General features: G+C 43.6%; 1 protein-coding gene across 3 annotated transcripts in view; it reads left to right on the top strand.

The window, feature by feature from the left end:
- The first annotated feature begins 4,225 nt into the window (after positions 1–4,225).
- LOC143481008 (leucine-rich repeat and fibronectin type-III domain-containing protein 2) overlaps positions 4,226–14,057 on the top strand; it is an 83,978-nt gene continuing 74,146 nt past the window's right edge. For all 3 annotated transcript variants that reach the window (XM_076978918.1, XM_076978916.1, XM_076978917.1), the window contains exon 1: positions 4,226–4,734. The gene's annotated coding sequence lies outside the window, so the exon portion shown is untranslated. The remainder of the gene's footprint in view (positions 4,735–14,057) is intronic.

Raw genomic sequence — 14,057 nt, 5'->3', positions numbered from 1 at the left:
TAAGGGATGAAAAGAAGGCGCAGTATTGCATTTCATAACAGAGAAGCATGCAATCTGTGACTAAAATATTTAGACACGTATGTTTGTTTCTATACATTAAATAGATCTTACTTCAACTAACCCCATGATTGCACTATGACCCTTATGTAGATCAAGGTGAGGATTCACAAAGGTGAAGGACCTTTGTCTCCTTCATGACCACCGATAAAAACATTGTTAAAAAAATAACATTCTTAGGCTGTCATTTAGGCCTCCATCCCAGGCAGCATGCCATCAGCTGTCGCTGGGACCCAGGTAATCAGCTTCACTTAAACAAAGCCATTGTAGGGATGCAATTCCCAGCCCAGGATGAGATTAAGTGCTGTCTTTGATTTTTTAATTCTGGACCCTGTAATCTTCACCCTGATCTGGATTAATGAATGCTGCATTTCTACGACAGCGCATGTTTTATTTGGATTTATATTATCTGCTTTTGTCACAATAAAAGTATTTCATTATACATTTGTACATGTGTAATGCATTAGGTTTAGTATGAAAGAAATATGAGAAAACATGTTGAGGTTGTCATTTGAAATGAATGTATGTGATTATTTATGCCTGTGGTTGATTCATATATATGTTTTGATTCAGTGTCTAAAGCCTAGTGATAAAATACATGTCTGCCTGACATTGCTATCAATCCAGTTGCTATCATATGTAATGGTTAAAATGAAGCATGCGTTATTGAAATTGAATGAAAGCAGATTATGTTTGATATCTGGCTTGGGTTGTACAGAAACCATACAGCAGGCATGCATTAGAACTGGAGCAGGGGCTGTGGGACATGTCTCACACTTATTTTCCATTTCCACTGATGTCACGTTTCAGAATATAGACCCTCTCTGAAGAAGTGAAGTCACTACACAATCCTCACACTGTACAGATGTTTGATGAGGGGTATTACCAACATTTGATGAGGGGTATCACCATTGTTTGATGAGGGGTATAACAAACATTTGATGAGGAGTATAACCAATGTTTGATGAGGGGTATCACCAACATTTGAGGAGGGGTATTACCAACGTTTGATGAGGGGTATCACCAACGTTTGATGAGGGGTATCATGAACGTTTGATGAGGGGTATAACCAACATTTGATGAGGGGTATTACCAACATTTGATGAGGAGTATCACCAACGTTTGATGAGGGGTACCACCAACATGTGATGAGGAGTATCACCAATGTTTGATGAGGGGTATCACCAACGTTTGATGAGGGGTATCACGAACGTTTGATGAGGGGTATAACCAACATTTGATGAGGGGTATTACCAACATTTGATGAGGAGTATCACCAACGTTTGATGAGGGGTATCATCAACTTTGATGAGGAGTATCACCAATGTTTGATGAGGGGTACCACCAATGTTTGATGAGGGGTATAACCAACGTTTGATAAGGGGTATTACCAATGTTTGATGAGCGGTATTAGCAACATTTGATGGGGGGTATTACCAATGTTTGATGAGGGGTATTACCAACATTTATTGAGGAGTAATACCAACATTTAATGAGGGGTATTACCAACATGTGATGAGAGGTAAAACCAACGTTTGAGGAGGGGTATCACCAACGTTTGATAAGGGGTATTACCAACATTTGATGAGGGGTATTACCAACGTTTGATCAGGGGTATTACCAACAATTGATCAGGGGTATTACCAATATTTGATGAGGGGTATTACCAACGTTTGATGAGGAGTATCACCAAGCACACAGCCTGCAGTGCTGATATGGAGCTTTGGATCTGAGCTCGAATAACTCAAATGTGGTTCTTCTTATTAAGGCATTGGCATGTTCACAGTCAAATCACTCACAACAGCCAGACCAGTTGATTGGCTGTTAGCAGATATACAGTATGTGTGAGCTGCACACACGTTTGATTAGCATGGCTTGTGGCAATAAACTGAGCTGCTATCAGCCTCACTGGATCCGTTACTGATTAGGTATGAAATAACAAACCATCGACACAATGTCTTCACACATGGCAGATTCTGAGACATTGCTGAATGCATGAGAAAACCCTGTTTAATTGGCTCAGTAGGGAACAGAATCCACATGCAATGTGGTCAGCACTGTCAAAGCACCCTCACCAAGGTATTACTTATGACTGTGCTATTTACTACTTGTAGTAGCTACAGTTACTACGCGACTAATGCAATTCGATGGGTTTGACTTCCTTAAAGCACACAACACTGCTCAACACTAAATGAATGTTTGAGATTTTATAGCGAGTTCAGAAATTTGGCCATTGGCACACATGCCAGCATTACTGCTCTCTTCCTCGGGGCTCCTCTGCTAAACGCGGTTGTTTCTCATAAATCATTCAGAGGTAAGAAGCACTTAGCCAAGGTCAAAAGGCAGCACGGAGGGTTGCACAGGGGCTAAACAACTGCGGCAGGAACGTTCATAGGCGGTGAGAAATGGAGTCTGTGAACATGCTGTTTACTGTGCTGTTAATTACACAGTAAAGACTTCCTTTGACTCATCACCGAAGCTCTTTTCCAATGGCCTTGGGTGAGAGTACTGGAAAGGCCCTCTCTCTCCCGCTCTACCTCCCCCATACTGCACAAGGACCCCGCAGTGAGCTTCTCTCTCTCTCTCTCTCTCTCTCTCTCTCTCTCTCTCTCTCTCTTCTCTCTCCCTCTCCCTCTTGTTTTTAAGTGGCCATATCAGGCTGGTCAGAATTCACACTCGTGAAAACAATGAGTCCAGCTGACAAAACGTGCAAGGAAATATCAAGTGTACCATGTCAGTACGAGCTTTAGAAAAGCATTTTTGTAACGTCAGGGTTACGCTTAAGTTTTTTGGGCCTGTTTTTATCATGGCGATCATTTTGTATTGTCAATTTTTATGCATTCCACAAATGCCTGTTTGGTGTTTCACAGTAAGTAGACTTGCTATGTTAACAAATCTGAAGGAGGTGGATGTCGATAAGGAAAACCTCACCCACACACTGAATCAGATACTAAACCATGAAGCAGACACAGAACTTCCATCTCTGCAGTTTTTAAGAGAAGTAGAATCTGGTCTTTGAAAAAATTCTCAAACTTAGTAATTGTTTGGGAATTGGATCCACAACAGCCTAATCGGGTGACCTTTAACCCCTGCACCGTTCATCTAGCCTTGAACGGCCTTTATCATAAACAACTAACAAAAGCTCTGCAAAGTAACACATATTCATATATAACAAATAATTTCCAGTATGCCTTAGACTGTTTTGTGCAATATTGCAACTTCAGGTGAGTTCTGATAGCATCTCACAGCTTCATCAAAATCTTTTTTTTTTCCTTTCAATGTACTTTCTAACATGTATACATTATAAGAATACCGCACATCTGAATGAATTAACACATTGCATTTCAGTGCTTCTATCCCTCTTGTAATCCACAGGTTGTTGGGGCATAATTGATACTATGAAGATTAATACAATTGCCAAGTAAACTGACAAGCTATGGTACTGATATGTTATAAATGAATAGTTACAGCAATCTCACTGCCTTTTATATAGGCCTTGTAATATGAGCTTTCATAAATTGATTAAAAATGTTCCCTCTGAACTAATCTATCATGAAAGTATGGCTAAGTATGCCATTTAATCACTCAACCAAATGCTCTCATGCCCTGAAATTCTCTGAATTAAGTCATAGGAGCAATGAGGTGTAGACTGCAGACCAACACTGTGTTTCTGGATGTATCTCTGGTGTGCCACCTATGTGAATACAGTGATCAATGGCTCTGGGAGCAAAGGTGGGCGGAGGCAGCTCCTTGTATCTCCTGCTGGGTGAGTCAATCATCATCTGAGGGGAGGCGGAAAGAAGCCACTTGATGAACAGTTATAGAAGAACAAAAAGAAAGGCAAACGTGCAATTCTGTCCTGAGTTCCCCCAATAAAACGATCCCTAATGCAGGGATCTCCAGCTAGAGGAGAAATTGGTTGCTTCTGTTTTAATGCATGTGCGCAATCATTATTAGTGTTTTAATATAGAAACCATTCAACCAAATGCAAGCAAACTTGATGCTTTGTGGTCTTTTTTGTCCAATATGTTTCTCATTTGTCGCAATGAGAAACATAGAAACTTTCTATATAAAAGGAAACTGAATGCAAATCAAGCCTATGTCCGAGCCATAAACTCCGCCTGGAGTAGGTTACGCGTCTGTGCTCCACACAGCTGCAGTCTGACAGTCACCTCCGAATTTTGACACCGTCTATACCGGGTCTACTCCCTTTATGATATCTAGAGATGTTTTTCGAGTACACTGCGCCTGATGGCTCGGGGAGAAGGATGCACGTGCATTGTGATTCGTTTCTTAGCTTGTTTTGAAATTGAAGATATTGGACGTGTGTAGTTCGGAAAAGGGATTTCCATCAAAGACACAGATTCTCCGTGAGGCTGTGAAGCAATCTGGAATCACGTTGGGATCGAAGAGTTAAGTGCGGTATATTTGGCAACAGTGAGGTCGCGTTCAATCCAACTTAGTGGGTGCAGAAGCGTCGTGTGGCGAGGCTGCAGCGTCCTTCTCGGTGCTGGTCGCTCCATCTCGTCTGCGGTAACGGAGAGGGACATTATGCAGGTTCGCTTCAGCTGCAAGTTGAAATAATGTAATGGATCATGTTCCGTAACGGCAGTTATAAAGGGCATGTGTGTGCGTGAAGCTGAATGGAGCACAATGGATATGTTTCTAGTTTTCAAGGTAAGATATAACGCCGGTTAACTCTTTTCTTTACCTGTTATATTATTGCCATTTTAAATCAGACACGTCAAATGTCTTTACGGTTTCGGACCGAGAAGAAAACGACTAGTACGCGCCGCGATTTACCTTGGGTAAGGAAAGTTGTTAGTGCACGGAAAACGAAACACCGACTGTTCTGTTTAATGGATGGAAAGGAGATGGGGATAGTTAGGGGTCATAACATTTGCATTCCTTTAGTGCACAGCTCCTTTTAATATTTCAAATCTCAATGCGCAATCTTACTGAACCGCTGAACCCAGTCAGTAACATGCTTCAAATCTTAAGGTGTGATGTCAATCAGATATAATTGGGATTTGAAGGATTTTATGAAATATAGGCGTTTAGAGCTGAAGGGCAGTAAGGAACTGCATATAAATATAGAAATTGAAAATAAAATTCAGTTTATTTTATGTAACGTTAGATGGAATTTGTATGCTATGCGTAGAAAGCAAACTGGTAACTAGTGCGTCTGAAGTGTTGCAAATCATGCAGTTTTCTCGCTCTTTTAATTGACGTTTGATAGTTGCCACTTTTAGTAGAATACACACTGGCACTAGGAAATGTGCATGTACATCTAGTGCATGTTGCGGTTTATCCTTTTAGGGAGTGGTTGTGTGTCGTTTCTCCCTCTCTCTCTCTCTCTCTCTCTCTCTCTCTCTCTCTCTCTCTCTCTCTCTCTCTCTCTTTCTGTGTGTATATGTGTGCGTGCGTGTGTGTGTTTGTGTTTGTGTGTGTGTGTGTGTGAGAGAGAGAGAGAGAGAGAGAGAGAGAGAGAGAGAGAGAGAGAGAGAGAGAGTGGATATTCCGAGAAATGGTGCTTTAATTGTTAGCGTTTCGCTTTCCTACACAAGCTCTGAAACGATATCATTGCATGTAACCATGCAAACCTATTCATGTATTCATATATTCAGATGTAACCTACTACCAAAACAAACTGTTTTGTGCATTGTTTTATTTGTTTGTTATATTTTTTTATGAATTACTTTTTGTCTAGGCATGCACTTTGTTGTTGGACGTTAGGACCATGGACAGCGTCATAATGGTTGTCCCATCCCACAATAAAAGGAACAACAAAATCAGATATGTGTAATTAAGCTGATGTTGCACTGGGATAAATGTTTATTATTAATGCTGCCTGTTCACTGCCTGGAATTACTCAACGACTGAACCTGGAATATATTTTGTGTTTCAATTAACTCATAGTTTACTGATTTATGGATTGCAGAGTACAAGTGCTCCATCCACAGCATCTTAATCTAAAAAATATTAACGTGGCTCCAGTTGAGCACATAGACTGCTTGCTTTATGGACTACTCATATAACAACGTTTCTGTTTTCTTGTACAGATTCTTCCCAAATAAAATTTCACGCACAGCAAAGGAAGAATTATGACAGTTCCCATTTACAATGTAGCTCTGGATTCCCTGAACTCTGGACTCTGAACATAGCCCTGACCCTAGTGTCTGCACACACACAAGACATAATTTTACACAGGGCACTGGATAGTACTGAATGTTAAATTGGTGCTGTTGAATCACAATGTATGAGTGGAACAGATTGAGGATAGGAACATGTACTCTCAACCTATTAACTCAAATTGACTTCTAATCGTTACCTTCCAATTAACTCGGGTCACTGCCTTGGAGACAGACGGGTTCACTGCATTGTTTTATTGGACTTTGCTTCTGTGTTTTACTTGGTGATTTTGTCCGTTCTGTCTCTTTATGTGTTGCTCAGTCTAAATGGCAAAGTCTATCTTTAGTGAGCCTAATCTCTGTCTCTCAGGCAATTATGATTAACCTCCCTGCAAATAACCTCCAGGAGCATGGTGGTTGAACTGAATGTTTTCAGGTGGTTTAACTGAATGTTTTCTCTGGCAAGCATGCTAGGGACCTCTAAGCCATCCCCCTGACACATGCTATATCAGAGGCCCACCAGGCCAGGAGAACTTGCAGCATAATCTGAATGTCTGGCTTTGGTTAGCCTGCTTTGGCCTGTAGGGGATTAGGGAGATTTCCCTAATGAACTTAGAGTTAAAGTCTTTTACCCAGCGGACCCAATTTACACAGGCAACCACATAGTACTCTGCTCTTTACAAGGTTTTACCATTTGTTCCACCTTACTCTACTTGCTTGTACCAACAACAGAAACAAGGACTGAAATGCATGGGTGAACCTAATGAATAAATGAGTCCAAAATACGAAAGGTATCCTTTACATTAGGGAGATTACATTCCTTCTGGAGATGATGAACTCCACTGTGTGGCCCTGTGCGATTTTAAAACAGTGTACTTACAACTTCATTTTGTACTGTCAAGAGGCCTGCAACACCAGATCAATTATGTAAAAATCCTTACTGCAAGAGCTAGAGAGGTTTACCTTTAATTAGCCTAAGACTTTAACATTGGGTTAATGTAAAGAGTTTGGAATTTATGGTGATAAATTTGCACATTGCACTGGTAGAAGTGCTATTCACAATACTGAAAATTATATCGACGCGATTTCCCCAATATGCATTGGGTGAGATATGTGATGTGCACATTTTGTTTCTTTTCCTCTGCAGTACAATTATTAGACTAATGTGTCTAGTAAGAGGGGATTACATTGTCCACGTAATATTTTCTAACTTCCTGCTGAAATGATTACACATTCCTGGAGAAAAGAACATTTGAGACAGATACAATGTCTGTAGCTATTTAAACAACAAACTATATTGTAAGACCACAGATGCACGTAGATCACCGCTGTAATATGAACTACTAAACTAACCTGAAATGCCCACATTAGTTCAAAATGCCCAAATTATTTACCATAATAGATCAGAAACAGGATGAATATGTGGGCACTGGTATAATGTGATGCTTGGTACCTCTTGCCAAGAGTCATTCACATTTACAAAATACAGTAATAAAAAAAATCTAATAAATCAAAGGAGGAGAAACCCATGTGAGCTGAATATCTCTGTACACCACCTCAAGTCCCTCATATGAACTGATCTAGTGTGCTAAAAGATTATGACTGTTTAGTCGTGATAAGACTTTCTTTGTGCTCTCGGCTTTAAAGGTCAGATGCTGAGGAATATACACCCAGCGCAGACTACAGACTCATAATGACAGTGGGAGTGGTGCTTTAGTGATGGAGCTTCAGCCCAGCACAGCTGCTCATAGTGCTGTTCCACACCTGTGTGCGGTTTGAATTGTTTATGCAGATCGAACCCTATGCATTTGTGTCCATGCGTGTCTGGTGTTGCCACAAGCTTGTGTACGTTGACACTTCGGAGTGTTTGTGTGTGTGTGATGCGTGTGTACTAATATTAGTCCAAGCTCAGATGACTAATTGAGGCATTCAAGACTTTACATATTGTGACTGTATTTGTCTCTTGCCAAAGATTGCATTCAGCTCATGCCGAGGGGGGACTGCACCAGGACCTCTGCTGTGTGTGCTGGTCTGAGATCAGACCTGATCGTCTGGTGATGATTGAAATGATGAGGGTGGGGATTGGGAGAGCTGGTTCCTGAGAAGGGCAGAGTGTAACTGGAGCAATGGCACCGCGGGGACGGGGAACAGAGCGCGGATGCACTGTGCCTGGCAGACACACACTGAATTAGATGCCCCTCTTGGGACAAGGGAAAATGGTTCTCAGTCTCTCTGTGAAATATTAGAGCCTGACCATTAGAACATCATTTCTACTACCGATATAACCACAGTGGCCCAGAAAGCTGAAGGCCCTTACACTTGTACTTAAGAATGAAGCATGGTTACTTATTACAACATTCATATGCAAGATCTGCTCTCAGCCAATGAAGATTATTTGGAGAAGTGATGCAGACCTGTCACTTTAGGTCTGATGAAGGTCAGGTGGAGAACTTGAGGAGCAGACCTGTCACTTTAGGTCTGATGAAGGTCAGGTGGAGAACTTGAGGAGCAGATCTGTTACTTTAGGTCTGATGAAAGTCACTTATTTTTGTTTTTGCATTTTGTTCAATATTGCAAATATTAATTTATTCACTTTTAAATGCTTTCTTTTTGTTAGCATTTTTAGCCAATGCAGTGAAAGTGATCTTATGAGTTGCTTTTCTGAATCTAGTATCCTACTACAGAGTGTGTGAGGAAGCGCCTGCTCAATCCGATACATTACAGTCATTCAGAGGTTAAACGTCCTGCTGTCGTCTCATTAATATCACGACCCTTTAGTGAAAACTACATAATTGTTTTCTACTTCCTCAACAAATTCTATTGATCCTTCAGTGTATGTGATTTCCAGTGTGGAAGTGAGAACCTTAGTCAACCTGTTCACATGAATGTTTTAATACACTCTACAATCCGAGTTACAGGCCCATAAAGTGTGCTACAAGCTAACAGTGTCAAGCATATATATTCTTGAATATATATAGAATATTCTGGTTTAGCTTGGAACAGCCAAGCTTCCCATCTGGGCTTAATTTCTATCCATGATAAAAGTCACATGGACATTGCGACTGGCTATTGAGAGACCACACAGAGTTCTTTGTCACAGTAGTGAGTCCTTCTCTCTCAGTGTGAACAGTGTGGCCTGACGCCTCAGCCTGGCTTCACCAGTTAATTACATCCTGCTGTATGAGGCTCATCGCAAAGTCACAACAGCAGTTGGCCGGCCAGGCCTTAGTGCTGCAAACACCCCCAAATTAGTGACTGATGATCGGAGATGGTGTGTTGGGAAATATTTTGCTTACCGCGTTTGTTTTGCCGTGTTCTCTTAGTTTTAGTCAAGCTTGAAAAATTGGTACAGATCGACTGCGTCCTTATCGCTCTGCTGCAACGTGACCTATTTCAGCTGTGAGGCCGCGTTAGACTGCACTTAGTTCCCGATGCCGTTGTCTAGGCTCGGAAATTCATTAAATGTATTTACACAGGCTTCCGCGACGTGCTTGGATCCACCACGGAGCAGCTGATGTGGTAGTTAAGACATCAGCACGTCTGTGGGCTCTTTGTGTCTGTGCACGTCTGCATTGGGGAACTGAGTGGGGGGGGAGGGGGGGGGGCAGGCCCTGAGGAAAGTGTTAAAAACAGTCTCGCTCAATGGAGCCAAGAAGGGGAGTTACTTGTAGAGTACAGAGGCGATAACATTCAGGCTAGGCTGGGAATATGGGCCTTGCGAGGAAGCTGTAATTTAGAAGGGATCTCAGGCTTATCAGCTGACGGCCTGGTGTTCGGTGGAAGAAAGGCGGAGGAGAGAAAAAAAAAGAGAAAAGAGAAAGAACACCAGGGATGATTCATTTTGCAAGGGAAAGTCGACTGAAAAATACGCTCACTCACCCGGGCCCCAAAAGAGAAGCCTCTGTTTAGATATTCATGGGTTAACATCGAACCTGGTGGAGGGTATTGAATGGGTAAGTGAAAGGTCAGGTGTGTGTGTGTGTGTGTGTGTGTGTGTGTGTGTGTGTGTGTGTGTGTGTGTGTGTGTGTGTGTGTGTGTGTGTGTGTGTGTGTGCGTGTGTGTGTGTTCTTTAAGGGAGCAGTAAGATATCTTTACCCTCAGCAGCACACATGGAATCATCAACATGTATTTTTCTGTTAGGAGCCTCTGGGCATTTCCTGCTCTGATAAACACAGAGGTAAGATGGTGTATACCGCACGTCTCATGTCTGCAAAGCAAGCGGACTCTCAGGAGGTTGGAGGAAGTTCTGCCCCTGCTCCGCTGTGCGGTGCTGAGTGTGCACAGCTGCCATCGCTGCAGACAGAAGCAGCCTTGTCTTCAGCGTGAGGTAATAAAGATCTGTTAAATCACATGAATACATATGAATACCCACATACAGACACGTGACTGATGAATGCAAGCATCTTTACAGCAGTCATTCATCTTTACAAAAGTGAACCGCCTTTACAAAAGTGAACCGCCTTTACAATCGTGAATCGTCTTTACAATGGTGGCAGAAGGTCGGGTTGTGTGGGTTGAGCCCCCCGTGCTAATATGCACATGTTGTCTGAAGCTTAACGGACAGAATACACGCGTGGTCTTTTAAACCCACAGAAGGGAACCCTACAGCAAAGATCTGCACCAGTGTAACAGGTGGTTAGCTCTCCTGGGCCGACGTGTGAAGACCGAGCACTGGTGATTTCCTAACTGAGCACTGCTCAGCTAGGAATGAAGGTGAAGAGGAAGAGGATGAGAAGGACCCACAGGATCCGGGATCTCCTGGCGTAATGTGCTGGAGCTTCCTGCAAGGCAGACGCGATCCCTGTTGGTCACAGTTTGAAAGAGTGAATCATAGTCGGTCGGAGGCTGAGCAGTGACGTGCCGGTTGCTGAACGTATCATGTGTGTTACTGTGCGCTGCGTTTGATTATAACAGACCGCAAAGGTTACCAAATGCTAGTGGACTTTTGTATTTGATACCGTTTCGAAAATAGCCGTCATACGAAGTAGCCAGTTAAAAGGTTGCTTTCTAAATCCCACGGTGGATAAGTACGGACACTGTATAGAACTGGATCAACCAGCCAGTAGGCTAAGTAAATTAAAATAGGACTACCGGACTGTTGAGTGTGAAGCTTCTCTCTTGATGCTGAAGTATTAAGTCAGTGCTTTTTTTCAAAAGTTGTAGACATAACGGGCTGCGGCAACTTTTATTCTTTCGATGGTCAAAAAACAGGCAAACACCTAGTGTAATTACATAGTTCACGTGCCTCAAAAAGGGCACGGCCACATTCTCCCCAGTATTTCTCTGTTGTTTGCCATGTCTTAGTATTACTTAGTATTACTATAGTCTGAAAGTGTTGCTATTGACCTGCCAGAGCACCTATAGGCAGCACTAATGTGTTTATCAGCTGCAGTAGTAAATAGGGGAACGTGGCTAATTGCTTGTCAAAGAACAAGAGGAGTTTAATTGAATAGCCAAAGTATGTATTTAAAACACACAAACACGCACGCGCATGCATACACACACACACACGCACACGCATGAGCGCGCGCGCGCACACACACACACACACACAATCCCACACACACACACAATCCCACACACACACACACACGCATGCGCACGCTCACACACACACACTTTTGATGCATGTTTTTCTGTATTCCTTAGTGTCACATTTCTTGTTTTATAAATAGCCCCCCCCATGCAAATGTCCTCCCTCCCTGCTTTCATATAGCATTACTACCCTCTGAAAGGTTTATGTCATTTGCATCAGCATCAGCAAATACATACTGTAGACGTGTGACGTGCACACGTAACCTGTGAATCATCAATGTCTCTCTCTCCGTCTCGTTCTGTCTCCCCGTGTCTGACGCACATGCTTACACACGGACACACATGTACAGTGGAGACCTGCTGCTTTCTGCCATGTCTCATTTGAACACGTTCTGCCTGTGAGCTCCACGGTGTCAGTGTCTGCCGTGTGGCAGCAATCGCAAACAAGCTTCGATGCGCCAGTTCCACACCAATGGCTGGTGATGTCTGGTATTCCATCAGAAACCTGCCATGCTCATTAATGCAATCAGAAAAGAGCCTTTCGCGTTGGGTTTTTAAAAGAAAGATGCCAAAAAGTCACAGCGACTGAAACACTGACCGAGTGCTTTTCTCGGCTCCATTTCCGCGGGGAACCTTATTGTTCGTCGGCTCGCGTTTTGATGTCATTGCTGCTGTGAAACACAAACGCCCTCGACTGCCTGCCTCCGCGTCACAGCCTGTCTGCTGGCCGTTTGCTGGCGTGTTTGAGAGGATTATTTGTCCCTGTGTGGCATCTTATTTTATGACTTTCCTGCCACTGGGGGTGAGAATGAAAGGGACGCGTGGCCCCCTTTGATCGCCCGTGACATTCAGAAAAGGACTTCTGCATATTCAGGGACATTCTGCAACCGCCATTATCAGTTCTGAACCGGCTGGCCTGGTGATTTCAAAGGAAAATATGATACGCGGCATTCGTTATCACAGGCTTGTCCGTGCAGCTGGGCTTCTTCTTATCGTGTGCGATGTCTGTGGCCTTATTTCCGCGACGTCTCTCGATGAGGGAGCGTGGCGTTTTGCGCTGCGGTGGCTTTTTCTCCTGGCCCGCCGCCACAACCCCGCGGCGCGAGCAATTAGACCCACGCGCAGCTCTCCATGCTGCCTCTCGGCGCTGCGCCGGGCCCGGGCTCCCGCGACCCCTCCAGAACGGGTCTGCCGGCAGCCACGGCAGCGGAGACTCTCACTCCAGGGCTGCGCTGTTGTGTGGCGTTTTCGATAAGATGAAGAGCTCCTTTACTGTGTTCTTAAACACACACACACACACACACACACACACACAGCTCTAAATGCTGAAAAAGTGCAAACACGGCTAAACACAGCTAGCGTGGCCTCTGCGGACGTGGACTCTATGCACATGTGCTTTTCCTTTGGCAGCCCACGTTATTTATCGATTTATCTATCTTTTTATTTATTTATTTGATATTTGTGTCTCAAGGACCCAGCGGGGGGGAACGCTGCACGTGGGTAGAAACCGCCACGTTTGCCAGAAGACTTCCCGACGCATATGTCGCCGTGGCGGTGCCTCCTGCAACTCCTCTGAACCTCTTCCTAGGAGCCTGCGGTTTTATTTACTATTTAAACATCTCCAGTGCAAAACCACAATTGGTGCAAAGTGACAGCTTGAGCAATGAGAGCTCCATTACCTAGTAGTAAAATTCGGTCACAGGGACGTAATTGAGTGTTTCCTGCAATAAAGGTGAGCATTTGTCTCGCTTTGAGGAATTATTTATTGCAGCATTTACGGACGGGCTGAAAGTCTGGTGCTGGTGACTAGCTAGGTGTTACATCAGGTATTACGGATGGTGACTAGCTAGGTGTTACATCAGGTGTTTCGGACAGTGATTAGCTAGGTGTTACATCAGGTATTACGGACGGTGACTAGCTAGGTGTTACATCAGGTGTTACGTATGGTGACTAGCTAGGTGTTACATCAGGTATTACGGACAGGCTGAAAGCCTGACGCTGGTGACTAGCTAGGTGTTACATCAGGTATTACAGCAGAGTCACTTCAAGGAGATGTCAAAGATTTGGTTTGTGGAGACGCGCCAGATCCAACAGCAGTCAAAGGGACATGGATTAAACTCTGCGAGCTGGCGTTGGTGAAAGTCGACTCTGCCGGTGTACGCCATTTGCTCGTTGGCCAGGCGTGTGTTCTGTTCACAGAGGCGTTTCTGTTTCTGGGTGCTGCGGGCCTCCAGTCTGCTGGGCTCTCCAAAGCTCCTCCTCTTACCTGAGATGTCGAGTTTGAAAACGTTGCTCAAAGCTTCGGTTTTCCAGAGAGTGCCTTAATCCACATC

The sequence above is a fragment of the Brachyhypopomus gauderio genome, chromosome 17, assembly GCF_052324685.1.
Source record: "Brachyhypopomus gauderio isolate BG-103 chromosome 17, BGAUD_0.2, whole genome shotgun sequence".
Classification (NCBI taxonomy): Eukaryota; Metazoa; Chordata; class Actinopteri; order Gymnotiformes; family Hypopomidae; genus Brachyhypopomus; species Brachyhypopomus gauderio.
Note: the sequence above shows the minus strand (reverse complement) of the source record. Positions and strands in the feature narration are given on the sequence as shown.